Here is a 13,155-nt window from a genome sequence, read left to right on the forward strand (position 1 = left end):
GGAACCGAGGGATAAAATATGTATACACATAGAGCAGCGTTAGATTCTCCTCAGACTGCATGTACTGATGTCCCTCTGCAGAATTTGCCACCCCTCCCACTCTCCTCACTTTATACCCTTAAAGGTAATGCCCCTTTTATCCAACTTTACCCCCAGACTGGAGGTTGCAGCCCTTTCTTAGCCTTAAAGGATCCATCCCTGCAGTCCATGGCCGCTTCCTTATGTACTTTACAGCCTTTAAGTAGATTATCCTCCGTATATAGAGGTGAGGTAGATTCTCCTCGGTATATACACATAGAGGTGAGGTAGATTCTCCTCAGTGTATACACATGGAGGTGAGGTAGATTCTCCTCAGTGTATACACATGGAGGTGAGGTAGATTCTCCTCAGTGTATACACATGGAGGTGAGGTAGATTCTCCTCAGTGTATACACATGGAGGTGAGGTAGATTCTCCTCAGTGTATACACATGGAGGTGAGGTAAATTCTCCTCAGTGTATACACATGGAGGTGAGGTAAATTCTCCTCAGTGTATACTCGTGGAGGTGAGGTAGATTCTCCTCAGTGTATACACGTGGAGGTGAGGTAGATTCTCCTCAGTGTATACACGTGGAGGTGAGGTAGATTCTCCTCAGTGTATACACGTGGAGGTGAGGTAGATTCTCCTCAGTGTATACACGTGGAGGTGAGGTAGATTCTCCTCAGTGTATACACGTGGAGGTGAGGTAGATTCTCCTCAGTGTATACACGTGGAGGTGAGGTAGATTCTCCTCAGTGTATACACGTGGAGGTGAGGTAGATTCTCCTCAGTGTATACACGTGGAGGTGAGGTAGGTTCTCCTCAGTGTATACACGTGGAGGTGAGGTAGGTTCTCCTCAGTGTATACACGTGGAGGTGAGGTAGGTTCTCCTCAGTGTATACACGTGGAGGTGTGAGGTAGGTTCTCCTCACTGTATACACGTGGAGGGGTGAGGTAGATTCTCCTCAGTGTATACACATGGAGGGGTGAGGTAGATTCTCCTCAGTGTATACACATGGAGGGGTGAGGTAGATTCTCCTCAGTGTATACACATGGAGGGGTGAGGTAGATTCTCCTCAGTATATACACATAGAGGTGAGGTAGATTCTCCTCACTGTATACACACGGAGGTGTGAGGTAGGTTCTCCTCAGTATATACACACAGAGGTGAGGTAGATTCTCCTCAGTATATGCACACGGCGGTGAGGTAAATTCTCCTCAGTGTATACACATGGAGGTGTGAGGTAGATTCTCCTCAGTGTATACACATGGAGGTGTGAGGTAGATTCTCCTCAGTGTATACACATGGAGGTGTGAGGTAGATTCTCCTCAGTGTATACACATGGAGGTGTGAGGTAGGTTCTCCTCAGTGTATACACATGGAGGTGTGAGGTAGGTTCTCCTCAGTATATACACATGGAGGTGTGAGGTAGGTTCTCCTCAATGTATACACATGGAGTGGTGAGGTAGATTCTCCTCAATGTATACACATGGAGTGGTGAGGTAGATTCTCCTCAGTGTATACACATGGAGTGGTGAGGTAGATTCTCCTCAGTGTATACACATGGAGGTGTGAGGTAGGTTCTCCTCAGTGTATACACATGGAGGTGTGAGGTAGGTTCTCCTCAGTGTATACACATGGAGGGGTGAGGTAGATTCTCCTCAGTGTATACACATGGAGGGGTGAGGTAGATTCTCCTCAGTGTATACACATGGAGGGGTGAGGTAGATTCTCCTCAGTGTATACACATGGAGGGGTGAGGTAGATTCTCCTCAGTGTATACACATGGAGGGGTGAGGTAGATTCTCCTCAGTGTATACACATGGAGGTGTGAGGTAGATTCTCCTCACTGTATACACATGGAGGTGTGAGGTAGATTCTCCTCAGTGTATACACATGGAGGGGTGAGGTAGATTCTTCTCAGTGTATACACAGAGAGGTGAGGTAGATTCTCCTCAGTGTATACACATGGAGGGGTGAGGTAGATTCTCCTAAGTGTTTGCACATGGAGGTGTGAGGTAGATTCTCCTCAGTGTATACACATGGAGGGGTGAGGTAGATTCTCCTCAGTGTATACACATGGAGGTGTGAGGTAGGTTCTCCTCAGTGTATACACATGGAGGGGTGAGGTAGATTCTCCTCAGTGTATACACATGGAGGGGTGAGGTAGATTCTCCTCAGTGTATACACATGGAGGTGGGAGGTAGGTTCTCCTCAGTGTATACAGATGGAGGTGGGAGGTAGGTTCTCCTCAATGTATACACATGGAGGTGGGAGGTAGGTTCTCCTCAATGTATACACATGGAGGTGTGAGGTAGGTTCTCCTCAATGTATACACATGGAGTGGTGAGGTAGGTTCTCCTCAATGTATACACATGGAGTGGTGAGGTAGATTCTCCTCAATGTATACACATGGAGTGGTGAGGTAGATTCTCAGTGTATACACATGGAGGTGTGAGGTAGGTTCTCCTCAGTGTATACACATGGAGGGGTGAGGTAGATTCTCCTCAGTGTATACACATGGAGGGGTGAGGTAGATTCTCCTCAGTGTATACACATGGAGGTGTGAGGTAGATTCTCCTCAGTGTATACACATGGAGGTGTGAGGTAGATTTTCCTCAATGTATACACATGGAGGGGTGAGGTAGATTCTCCTCAGTGTATACACATGGAGGTGTGAGGTAGATTCTCCTCAGTGTATACACATGGAGGGGTGAGGTAGATTCTCCTCACTGTATACACAGAGAGGTGAGGTAGATTCTCCTCAGTGTATACACATGGAGGGGTGAGGTAGATTCTCCTCAGTGTATACACATGGAGGGGTGAGGTAGATTCTGCTCAGTGTATACACATGGAGGGGTGAGGTAGATTCTGCTCAGTGTATACACATGGAGGGGTGAGGTAGATTCTCCTCAGTGTATACACATGGAGGGGTGAGGTAGATTCTCCTCAGTGTATACACATGGAGGGGTGAGGTAGATTCTGCTCAGTGTATACACATGGAGGGGTGAGGTAGATTCTCCTCAGTGTATACACATGGAGGTCAGTTAGATTGTTCTGCCAAATTCATGCTTGTACAACATCGGCAAGTTACTTTACATAGGGGTGCACTTACTTTTGCACTGAGCATTGATTAATTGAGTAGTGACACTTTTACTTTTCCTATTTAGGATCCAAAGAATGCTCATGCCAAATTTCACACATGTACGACACCGGATAGTTACATTACATAGGTTTGAACTTACTTTTGCAATTAGTATTGAATAATCAAGTTGTGACCCCTTTAGTTTTCCTATTTAGGACCTAAATCACATCTACAGGGCTCATCTAGTGTCCTCCATGATGTGATTTCACTGTGTGTCATGGAGAGTTAGAGAGCAGAATCTGCTGCTTTCTCCACCAGCTGAGAGAACACAGAGAATTAGAGATGCGGGGTTCAGATGGGAAAACTAGTAAAACAATGCCATACACAAGTCCTATAAAGCCACCCTAATGCTATCCCCCATGTACACACTGTAAGTGCAGGTCTGCTTTAAGGTAAAGTATCTGTCAAACCTTTTTGTTTCTCTGGGCCTTTCAGTAGTCGCTGCTAAAAACCTGTATAATCTTTCTATACTATTATCTTCGTACATCAAAGGAGACCTGTCCTTCTAATCTTTTATTCATCATGCCCTTCCTAAACCTTTATTGAATACGGAATTTGTTTTGTAGGACTTTATTAGAGAGTCTCTCCTTCATTACTTGTGTAAATAGATTCCCAGCCATAGCAAACAGTTGTGTATGCGCCAATGTTTATTCCTTGTACATCATTCATTACTAATACAGCAGCTAAGATGTGGCTTTGCTGATAATTCGAAGACAAACAGCTTCTGTATTCTGCATGAATTACATTTCAGCACTTCTCGCTTATTGAAGATCGATGGCCGGGTGGAAGGGGAGCCTTTATGACCCGAAGAAAACTCAAAGCTCTACTGCAGTCAAGTTACCGTGCGCCAAACTGCAAATTGTATTGTTGATGACACAACCAAATTACCTTGGTGTTATGGTCTATGCAGGGACTAAAGTGGTGACATTTATAGGAGATTTTCAAGAGTTTAATTGCTTTTTTCCAAAAACAAGCAAAAAGATTGAGAAGAAAATGTATTTTCTGTGGCACGTTTGTCTGCACGAACCTTGATTCGGCACTATGTGCCCTTAAAAGCCGTGCCAGAAAATTGCCTAAATAATCCCAGCATATAGTGCTAAACAAAAAAGACCCAAATACTGCCATATAGTTCCTATGTACTAGTGGCATACAGTGCCAAACTAAGAGAGCCGTATGCTGTCTCTTTTCAGAATAGTCTGGCTTCCATTTGTTTTGAATGTACGTGTTTTTGTAAAATTGTTGTGAATTTTTAATCTTGTTCGTCGGTTAGCCAAACCGTGAACTTTACTTCAAGTGTAATTATTCCCCTGTAGAATGTAAGTTTCAGAGTTCAAACAACATGATTTAAGGAAAAGTTAAGGCCCATTTAGACACAACGATTATCGCTCAAAACTGGCTCTAAAGCCGTCTTTTGAGCGATAATCGTTGTGTCTATCTGCATTGACCGTGTAGTTTTCGTTAAACCATCGCTCATCATTGTCTTTCAGCATGCTGACAGACAACGATGAGCCTTATCAGGGATTCACAGCAGGATACACCTGATACTATTGTTTCAGCTGTATTGCGCTCCCTGATCACAGGCTGGGTATGAAGAACAGAGCGGTCCAGCTTTGTTCTCCATACCCGGCTCGGAGAGCTCAGCTGTATAACAGCCGGGCGCTCCGTGCAGAAAACATCTGGATGCAGAAGACAAGCGGGGATCTTGCTTGTCTTCTGCATCCTCCGCTGGCAGCGCAAGGTGATCGCTCTTCTTAAGCGATCATCTTGCGCTGTAAATGACACAACGATGATCGCTCAAAAGTCGCTTGAGCCACATATTTTGAGCGATTATTGTTGTGTCTAAATGGGCCTTTACCCAAGTTCACTAATAGTCCGTCTACTCCCCGGGAACTATCATCATAGTCCAACCATTGTTTGTGGATTGGTTAATAAAAAAACATATTTCACTGGAAAAGAGCCAAAATTGCAATACCTGATAAGGTGCAGAGCAGGCACGATCGCCGCTAAGCAGGCACAATCGCCATAGAATCTAACAATATATACAGCAAGCCAGACTATAAACCAGAGGAGCTAATTGTCCACTGCAGACTAATATTCAGTCACCCATTCAACCCAGCTCAGATTGGGCTGCCACAGAAGCCAGCCAATAGATGGGTGCATCCCACAATACAGTGAGATAGTGTAGGTTCTGACGGACGCGGTGTGGCCTTACCGGCTGCCCATCAGCTTATGCGTCTTGGCCAAAATGCTAAACTAACACCCGCATTTTATTAGTGTGTATCAATATTTCCTTTATGCAGTTTGCTGTAGACTTCTGGGGGAGCCCAAGATGTCAGCCAGTGTGGCCCAATGTTGAGATACGGGGCAACCCACTGCCATGTCATTTGTAATTCTGTGTTGTGGGACGCACCCATCTATTGGCTGGCTTCTGTGGTATTGTTCACATTGCAGATTTAGTTGCATGCAGTCTCCCCTCCCCAATCTGGGCTGGGTTGAGTGGGTGACTGCATAGGTATTAGTGTATCTTGACGCCACCAGGTATTCCTGTTAAAACCAAAATTGACAGGAAGGTGACGCCACCTGTACCTGATTGGCTGGACAGGCTGTAGAGCCTTCAAGGCCAGTAAAGATTTTGCAATGAAGCATATAGTGCCCGGCTGCAGTGCAGCCACTAACCTCTAAGAGCAAGGGATTTACCCGGTGATGGCAGCGGCGGGAGGGGGGCAGAAGGACGAACCCCCACCTTGAGAATTGAAAGGCTGCTCAGCGTTGCTAAAAGGGAGGGAAACGGCAATTTACATAGCTTTCCTGGGAGCCGGCGTCACTGAGCAGTGCTGGCAGCCTAGAGAGAGCCGCACCAGAAAACTGAGAAGTGAGCGGCCGGCGTGAGACAGCTGTAATGCGGCCGCCTGAACAGACAGCACTGCCGCTGACCGGAAGGGAGGCGCCACACAGAAATGAAAGCTGAGCGGCCGGCCGCATGGCTGCACCGCTGCGCCATTACCCAGTAGTAAATTGGCTGGCGGAACAGAGATTACTGACGGCGGCCGTGAGGGAGGCAGCACATGACAGTAGCAGGTGAGCGGCTGCCCGCGTAGGCTGCATGGGACAAATGGTGGCAGGGACGGAGCACTGAGCCTGCAGGCATATATCTATTTTACTCTCAAGCTCTGCCCTAACAACCAGTCAGGTTGAATCAAGGAACGCAAACAACCAGTCAGGTTAAATCAAGGAACGCAAACAACCAGTCAGGTTAAATCAAGGAACGCAAACAACCAGTCAGGTTAAATCAAGGAACGCAAACAACCAGTCAGGTTGAATCAAGGAACGCAAACAACCAGTCAGGTTGAATCAGGGAACGCAAACAACCAGTCAGGTTGAATCAGGGAACCCAAACAACCAGTCAGGTTGAATCAGGGAACGCAAACAACCAGTCAGGTTGCTGGAATTGCTCCATAGTACTGAGCTTGAGAGTAAGAGGCTAATATGCAGCCTGCAGCCTGTGCAACAAATTGTCCCAACGCAGTAGCCTTAAGCTGACACTTACTATACTTCTAAGCCGTACATTATGACATGCAATGGTGGCATGTTACAGCGGTAACATGCCAGCATTTACAGGTAATACTGTAAGTCTAAGAAGTAACTGTCAGCCTAAGGCTCCAGCGCTGGTACAATCTATCCACTGTGCTGCTAGGACCTTTCTGCCTTGAGCCAATCGGGAGCTAGGGGTGTGAGAGGGGCGTTCCTTCTGTCAAACCCCTAGCTTCCGGTGGCGTCGAGGTACACTAATACCAACTGCATATAAGTCTGCACTGGACACTTTAGCTCCTCTGGTTTATAGTCTGGCTTGCTGCATTTTGTTAGTGTCTACGGCCATTCTACCTGCTTAGCGACGATCGTGCCTGCTCTGCACCTGATCAGGTATTGCATTTTTGGCTCTTTTCCAGTGAAATATGGATTGGTTAATAAAGCTAATTTGAATAACTTTGTGTTTTGGCTTCCTGTTTAGGCCAGGCGAAGTATACAGTACAGCCTATGTAAGCGACGGTCACAGAACTTTGCCAAAAAATTTACAAAAATGCTGTTTGGCAAACCAGTACACATAGAGCTGAGAAAAGCAATGACTAGTCCGGCTGCCCTCTACATTTCAGTTAGATCAGCTGGTTGAGTTATGTTAATTGAAAAATACAATAAAAAAACTAATGAAGCTTCCAACGAAAGAAACCTTTTATGTTTGCACAAGAAAATGTGTTCGAAAAATATCTTCAACTACAAGAAACCAAGATTTCTTGTGTTAACCCTTTGAGGACCAAGGGACATATTTTTTCCCATAGTTTCAAATCCGGTTGAATCAGTTAGGGAGCTGAAAGGGTTAAAGCACAGCCTGCATTTTCATAATATTCCATCAGGGAGCATATATCAAAATTGCTGAATAGTCGAGCAAAAATCAATAAAAAGTTTATGCAATGCTTTATTTCATCCCCTTTACATAGAATGACCTTTAGTCAAGAGGGCATCAACTTTACTAGAGCGTTGGCACTCATGAGGGGTGGTTGAATCCCAGATTTTTGCCTTTTATTCCGTCTTTGGTGCTGCTCTGTTTTGTGTCTTGCAATATGGGCTCAGTTGGTGACCAATCAGGGCTGCTTGCAGACTAAGGAAGTTTGGCGATGCGTCTTTGTGCCAACTAGGCTTTAGCCGACTTGTCTCCATGATAGAATGCTCCGCCTTATTGGAAAATGGTATTCACTATGAATTGTAGACTGCCAATGCCCATAACGGACATGTATCCCCACACCATAACAGGAGGTGGAAATGTCACTGTTCGGGTTCAGATCATTGGCAAGGCAGAGATCAAACCTTGACTCATTAGTCAATATTATGGAATTCCACTAAAGAGACACTCAGGTTTTTTTCTCCTCGCTTCATAGCAGACCTTTTCTTTTTTTTTTTTTTGCAACGGGTGGTTTTTCCTTTGCCTCGTAGAAGCGAAAACCTGGTCTGCGTTTGGCTCTTGCATGTGAAGTCATTTAAGTTCTTGCCGGTAATGGGATTCCACTCCATTAGTACTGCAGCAACTGATGCTCGCTGATTCTTCTTGACAATTCTATGCTCCTCTGTCTTGGGTAGGAAGTTTTGACGAGCGACCCATTTTCTCCTAACAGCAATTAAGCGTGTTTTTGTATATTTAGAAGCAATGCCTTGAATTGTCAAATGAGGTATATCCAATGATTTGGAAATCGCATGTTTAGATTTTCCCTTTTTATGCAATTTTATGATTTCTTCCCTCAGTCGTGCATACTGGTTTGTCAAATGGCATTTTTACGAATTATCTGGAAAAGTTTTTTGTGACTGCCTCTTAAGTACGTTGTACTACATCCTTCGCCTGGCTTAAACAGGAAGCCAAAGTGCAAAGTTATTCGAATGAATTAGCTTTATTAACCAAGCTACAAACACTGTCTACAGTATATCCTATAGTAAGAACACCTGTGGCAATGTCTGAGGCACCGACAATAATTGCATCACCTGTGCAATACTGAGGAAATCCTGGAAACATGACCTGTTGGTGGTCCCTGAGGACTGGAGGTGGGGAACACTGATTTAGACCACACTGGGGCAGGAAGCTGGAGAAACCAAGTTGGGGACACCCCAGGACAATACTGCTTTTCTGCATGCTGTAATCCATTTGCCCAATTTTACCGATTTATAGAACACGGTGCAGTAGACAATATGGGCATCTATACATGCTTGAAGGCACTATGTTGTCATCCTCATGGTGGTATCAGCAAAGTATGACCTTGACCTCTAGGAACAGGAAGAATACAGGTAAAAAGCCACTCCCCTACATCCTACTACAGTTTTTTTTTCTTGGCTTTGCAGGATATGGCTAAGGCCTCATGTCCACGGGGAAAATCAGGCCCGCTACGGATTCTCCATGTAGAATCTGCAGCGGGTCCCTCCTGCCCCGCGGACATGAGCGCTGAAAAGAAGAATAAATCAGAATTAACTCACCTCTCGCACGCTCCGGATTCTTCCTTCGCTGCCGCGTCATCTTCTCTGCGTCGCGGCCGGATCTTCTTTCTTCGGCCCGGCGGATGCGCGGGATGATGTCGGTGATGTGCCCCGCGCATGCGCCGGCCCGAAGCAAAATGATCCGGCCGCGACTGAGAGAAGATGGCGCCGCGGCGAAGAGAAGAAACGGAGCGGGTGAGTAAAATCTGATTTTTGTCTCCCGCGGATCCGGATGGCTTCCATAGGCTTCAATAGAAGCCCGCGGGAGCCGTCCCCGCGGGAGACTCGCACGAAAATGGAGCATGGTCCAGATTTTTTCATGCTCCATTTTTAAAAAAATCACTTTTATTGACCATCCGCGGGTATTTATCTACCCGCGGGTGGTCAATGCATCCCTATGGGGTGCGGATCCGCGGGCAGGAGAAGAGTTAAAATCTGCTGCGGATTTTAATTCTTCTTTTGCCCGTGGACATGAGGCCTAAGAGTTATAGGGTTTACAACAGGAAGCGAAGATGGCAGCAAGGATGGCTGTATTAACTAATCCCGTCAGTGTTGGTCAGGTGACCTCCAAATGCATGTTGGTTAGCAAGTTTTTGGCTCAGAATTAGATTACATCTTTGGAAACTTCTTGTCTGAGAACTTTTCTTAGTAGGCTTCCATAAAGAATATCTATCATCCTCCTCATGCCCAGCACCAGGAATCTGGATCCAGTGAAGGAAGACTGATAGAAACTATTCCAAAGGGAGTAAAGGCAGAAACGTAGCTTCTTGTTCCTAGTTCCTCCTCGGACTCCAAGCAATGACATAAATCAGGTTGGAGAAAGACTGTTGCCTTCCTTCTGTTGTAGAGTCTGTAAGTCCTTCCTTCAGTCTTCTCATTTCATCTTTTTCCTCTGATTCCACTATCTTAGTTCAGGGACCCAAAAGTTCATTCCCTTGGAACCAGAGCTGTTAGTAATCTGACTTTACCCCTGTGCTGAAGTTCTAACTTTTCTTCCTTTCAATTCGGGTCAGCAGGCATCACCCAGTCTAAGTTCCCTATTTTTCATCCAGGCTCAGTCTTCATAATTTAGCCTGGATCCAGAAAGAGGGGCTAAGGTTTCAGAATCTTCTCAATATAGTTCTTTTCGCTATTTGAGCCTGTCGTAAGAATATGACTTCCAAAGTTTGGAAAAAAGGGCACTCCCCAAGAACGCTTAAACTTCAGAGTTTGAAAGTGCAGTAATTCAGTAGTTTCAAGGTACTGGCATTTGAAAAGGGGACTTTTTAACTTCAGTTTCCAAGAAGAACCAAGATAAAAGGCTTTTTAGAAGACTCTGCCTAGGTGGATCAAGCGGGACTGTCAGTCTCTCTTCTTCATGGAGGGAAGCTCCAGCAGAACTGTATGCTCAGAAAACCAGAACAGTTTCCATCTCCTGGTTAGAAAGGGCACTTATGTTTCTGGGGCAGATCTGCAAAATGGCAAGCCGATAGATATTTTACCACATAGTTGAACATTACAGACTTGGTGCCTTGCACAATTTTTTAGCTTTCGGACTTGGTCCTTCACGGCAACTGTCCCGGCCTAGTTGCGTTTTTGGTATTACTTCATTGGCTCTGTCATGGGGAAATGAGGAATTGCTCCTTACCAGTAAGTGGGTTTCCTCCATAACGGCAGCGTTTCATTCCTCCTCTTGTCTTTTGACTGTGTGAAGTGTTTTGTTTGTGCCTATTTGCGTCTCCTTGATCTTGTGTGGTTCTTTGGTATACGCTGGATTGGGAGGTGGGGAGAGGCTTTTTAACATTTTGTTTTCTTTTGTCCTTTAATGTCAAGGTTCATGGGTGGGCTTCAAGGAAATCCAATTAGTAAAGAATCATTTCTTATTTCATGTATGGAGAGAGAGCGTCCATGGATGCCGTCACAGGATTGTCACCCGGCCACGAGGGCAACCTTTATACAAAACCAGATTGTTTACATGCCGCCGAATTTAGACGGCGGTAACCAAGGCGATGTTTAGTAAAAGCTCCAGGGTCCTTTCTCTTTGAATTACCAGCTGGATGTCTAAATGTTAGTTAATAAGGGCAGAGTCCCTCCCATACTGCAGTAACTGCGTCCAACCACTGGAAGAGTTTACCGGTAGAGTCTTCCAGACATGTCCGCCGCGGGTGAGCAGGGTTTCTTCTGCACACGGGTCATAAAAACGTACGTTAGTTGCCCCCCCCCCCTTTAAAAAAAAAGAAAAACTTAAAGGGGTTGTCCCGCGGCAGCAAGTGGGGTTATACACTTCTGTATGGCCATATTAATGCACTTTGTAATGTACATTGTGCATTAATTATGAGCCATACAGAAGTTATTCACTTACCTGTTCTGTTGCTAGCGTCCTCGTCTGCATGGTGCCTTCTAATTTCGGCGTCTAATCGCCCGATTAGACGCGCTTGCGCAGTCCGGTCTTCTCCCTTCTGAATGGGGCCGCTCGTGCTGGAGAGCTGCTCCTCGTAGCTCCGCCCCGTCACGTGTGCCGATTCCAGCCAATCAGGAGGCTGGAAACGGCAATGGAACGCACAGAGCCCACGGTGCACCATGGGAGAAGACCTGCGGTCCACTGTGGGTGAAGATCTCGGCGGCCATCTTCGCAAGGTAAGTAAGAAGTCACCGGAGCGCGGGGATTCGGGTAAGTACTATCCGGGTTTTTTTTTTTTAAACCCCTGCATTGGGTTTGTCTCGCGCCGAACAGGGGGCTATTGGAAAAAAAAAAAAACCGTTTCGGCGCGCGACAACCCCTTTAAGTGATTTTTATTTTAATGCAAACAAATACAGTAAATGAGGTATAACTTTGCATAAGTTTTTACATCGTTGTAAATTGTACAATAGGGCCGGCTGCTCATGGGCGGATTTGCATTGCGGAATCCGGAGTGGACGTCCGCCTCCAGAATTCCACAACAAACACAGCCCATAGCATGTTATGGCAAATCGTGATTTCATCTCCATGATCAGAAATCCATTTCGATTTTCTGCTCCCGGAGAAAAAAAATCGCAGCATGATGCGCTTCTGGGCGGACTCTGAAGATAAATGGAAGCCGTCCGATCCGCGGCCCTTCCGCAAGGACATTGCGGAAAAGCCGTGCATCCCGCGTCATCGCCTAGGAAAAGCAGTGATTCAAAAAGAAAAAAAATCTGCACTGCGCATGTCCGACGGCTCGCCGTACAGACCATCCTCAGTACAGCAAAAAGACTTCTGCGTGGACACCGGCCGGGCACAGGGGCGGTTTCCGCATGCAAAATCCGACCGCCCATGTGCTGGCGGTCTAACTTATACATGTAACCCAGAATCGCAGTGGAATGCTGCCTAATACAGGCGATCTGCCGTTCTCCCCTGAACATGTGGACAAGCTGAGCGCAGCGTTTTCTGTCCTTTTAGTAGTCCACATTTTCTCACGTGGTCCCTGAGCCGCGGTACTGGTTGCAGACTGTCATTAGTGTGACAGTAACCTCTTTACCTCCTCGTATTGTAGGAGTCGGACCGCCACATTCCCTCTTTACCTCCTCGTATTGTAGGAGTCGGACCGCCACATTCCCGGAATAACTCGCGGGTCTGCTGATTCCTTTGGCCGCGGCTGGCTTTCTCTCGTCAGCCGCGAGCCGGCTGTCACTCAGGATTTGATGCAATAACAATCCCTTTTTCCGCTTCTGGGCTATTTCAAAGCCTCCCCTGCTTCAGCGGCCTCGGGGTGGATTGTATTTCCGGGCTCCATGCCAGGGCTGGTCATATTTTGGGGATTACATTGTTTCTTTCTGACAGGATGAGAAGCAGGAATTTGTGATGCCGTATTTACAGCATTCTGTTTGTTTTCGTGTCGCGGAGTCCTTGTTCCACAAACTAACCTTTACAAGGAAGAGGGGTCTCTGTGCCCCCCCGGCTCCAGCGGGCTGTAGTGCCGCTCAGGGCATGAAGTCACTCTGGTGTTTAACCCCTAAAGGACCGGGCTGTTATGTACCTT

The 13,155-nt window shown here is 46.3% G+C and overlaps 1 protein-coding gene across 1 annotated transcript in view; it reads left to right on the forward strand.

The window, feature by feature from the left end:
- CTNNAL1 (catenin alpha like 1) overlaps positions 1-13,155 on the forward strand; it is a 185,495-nt gene that overhangs the window by 75,007 nt on the left and 97,333 nt on the right. The window lies entirely within an intron of this gene.

The sequence above is a fragment of the Eleutherodactylus coqui genome, chromosome 9 (assembly GCF_035609145.1).
Source record: "Eleutherodactylus coqui strain aEleCoq1 chromosome 9, aEleCoq1.hap1, whole genome shotgun sequence".
NCBI lineage: Eukaryota > Metazoa > Chordata > Amphibia > Anura > Eleutherodactylidae > Eleutherodactylus > Eleutherodactylus coqui.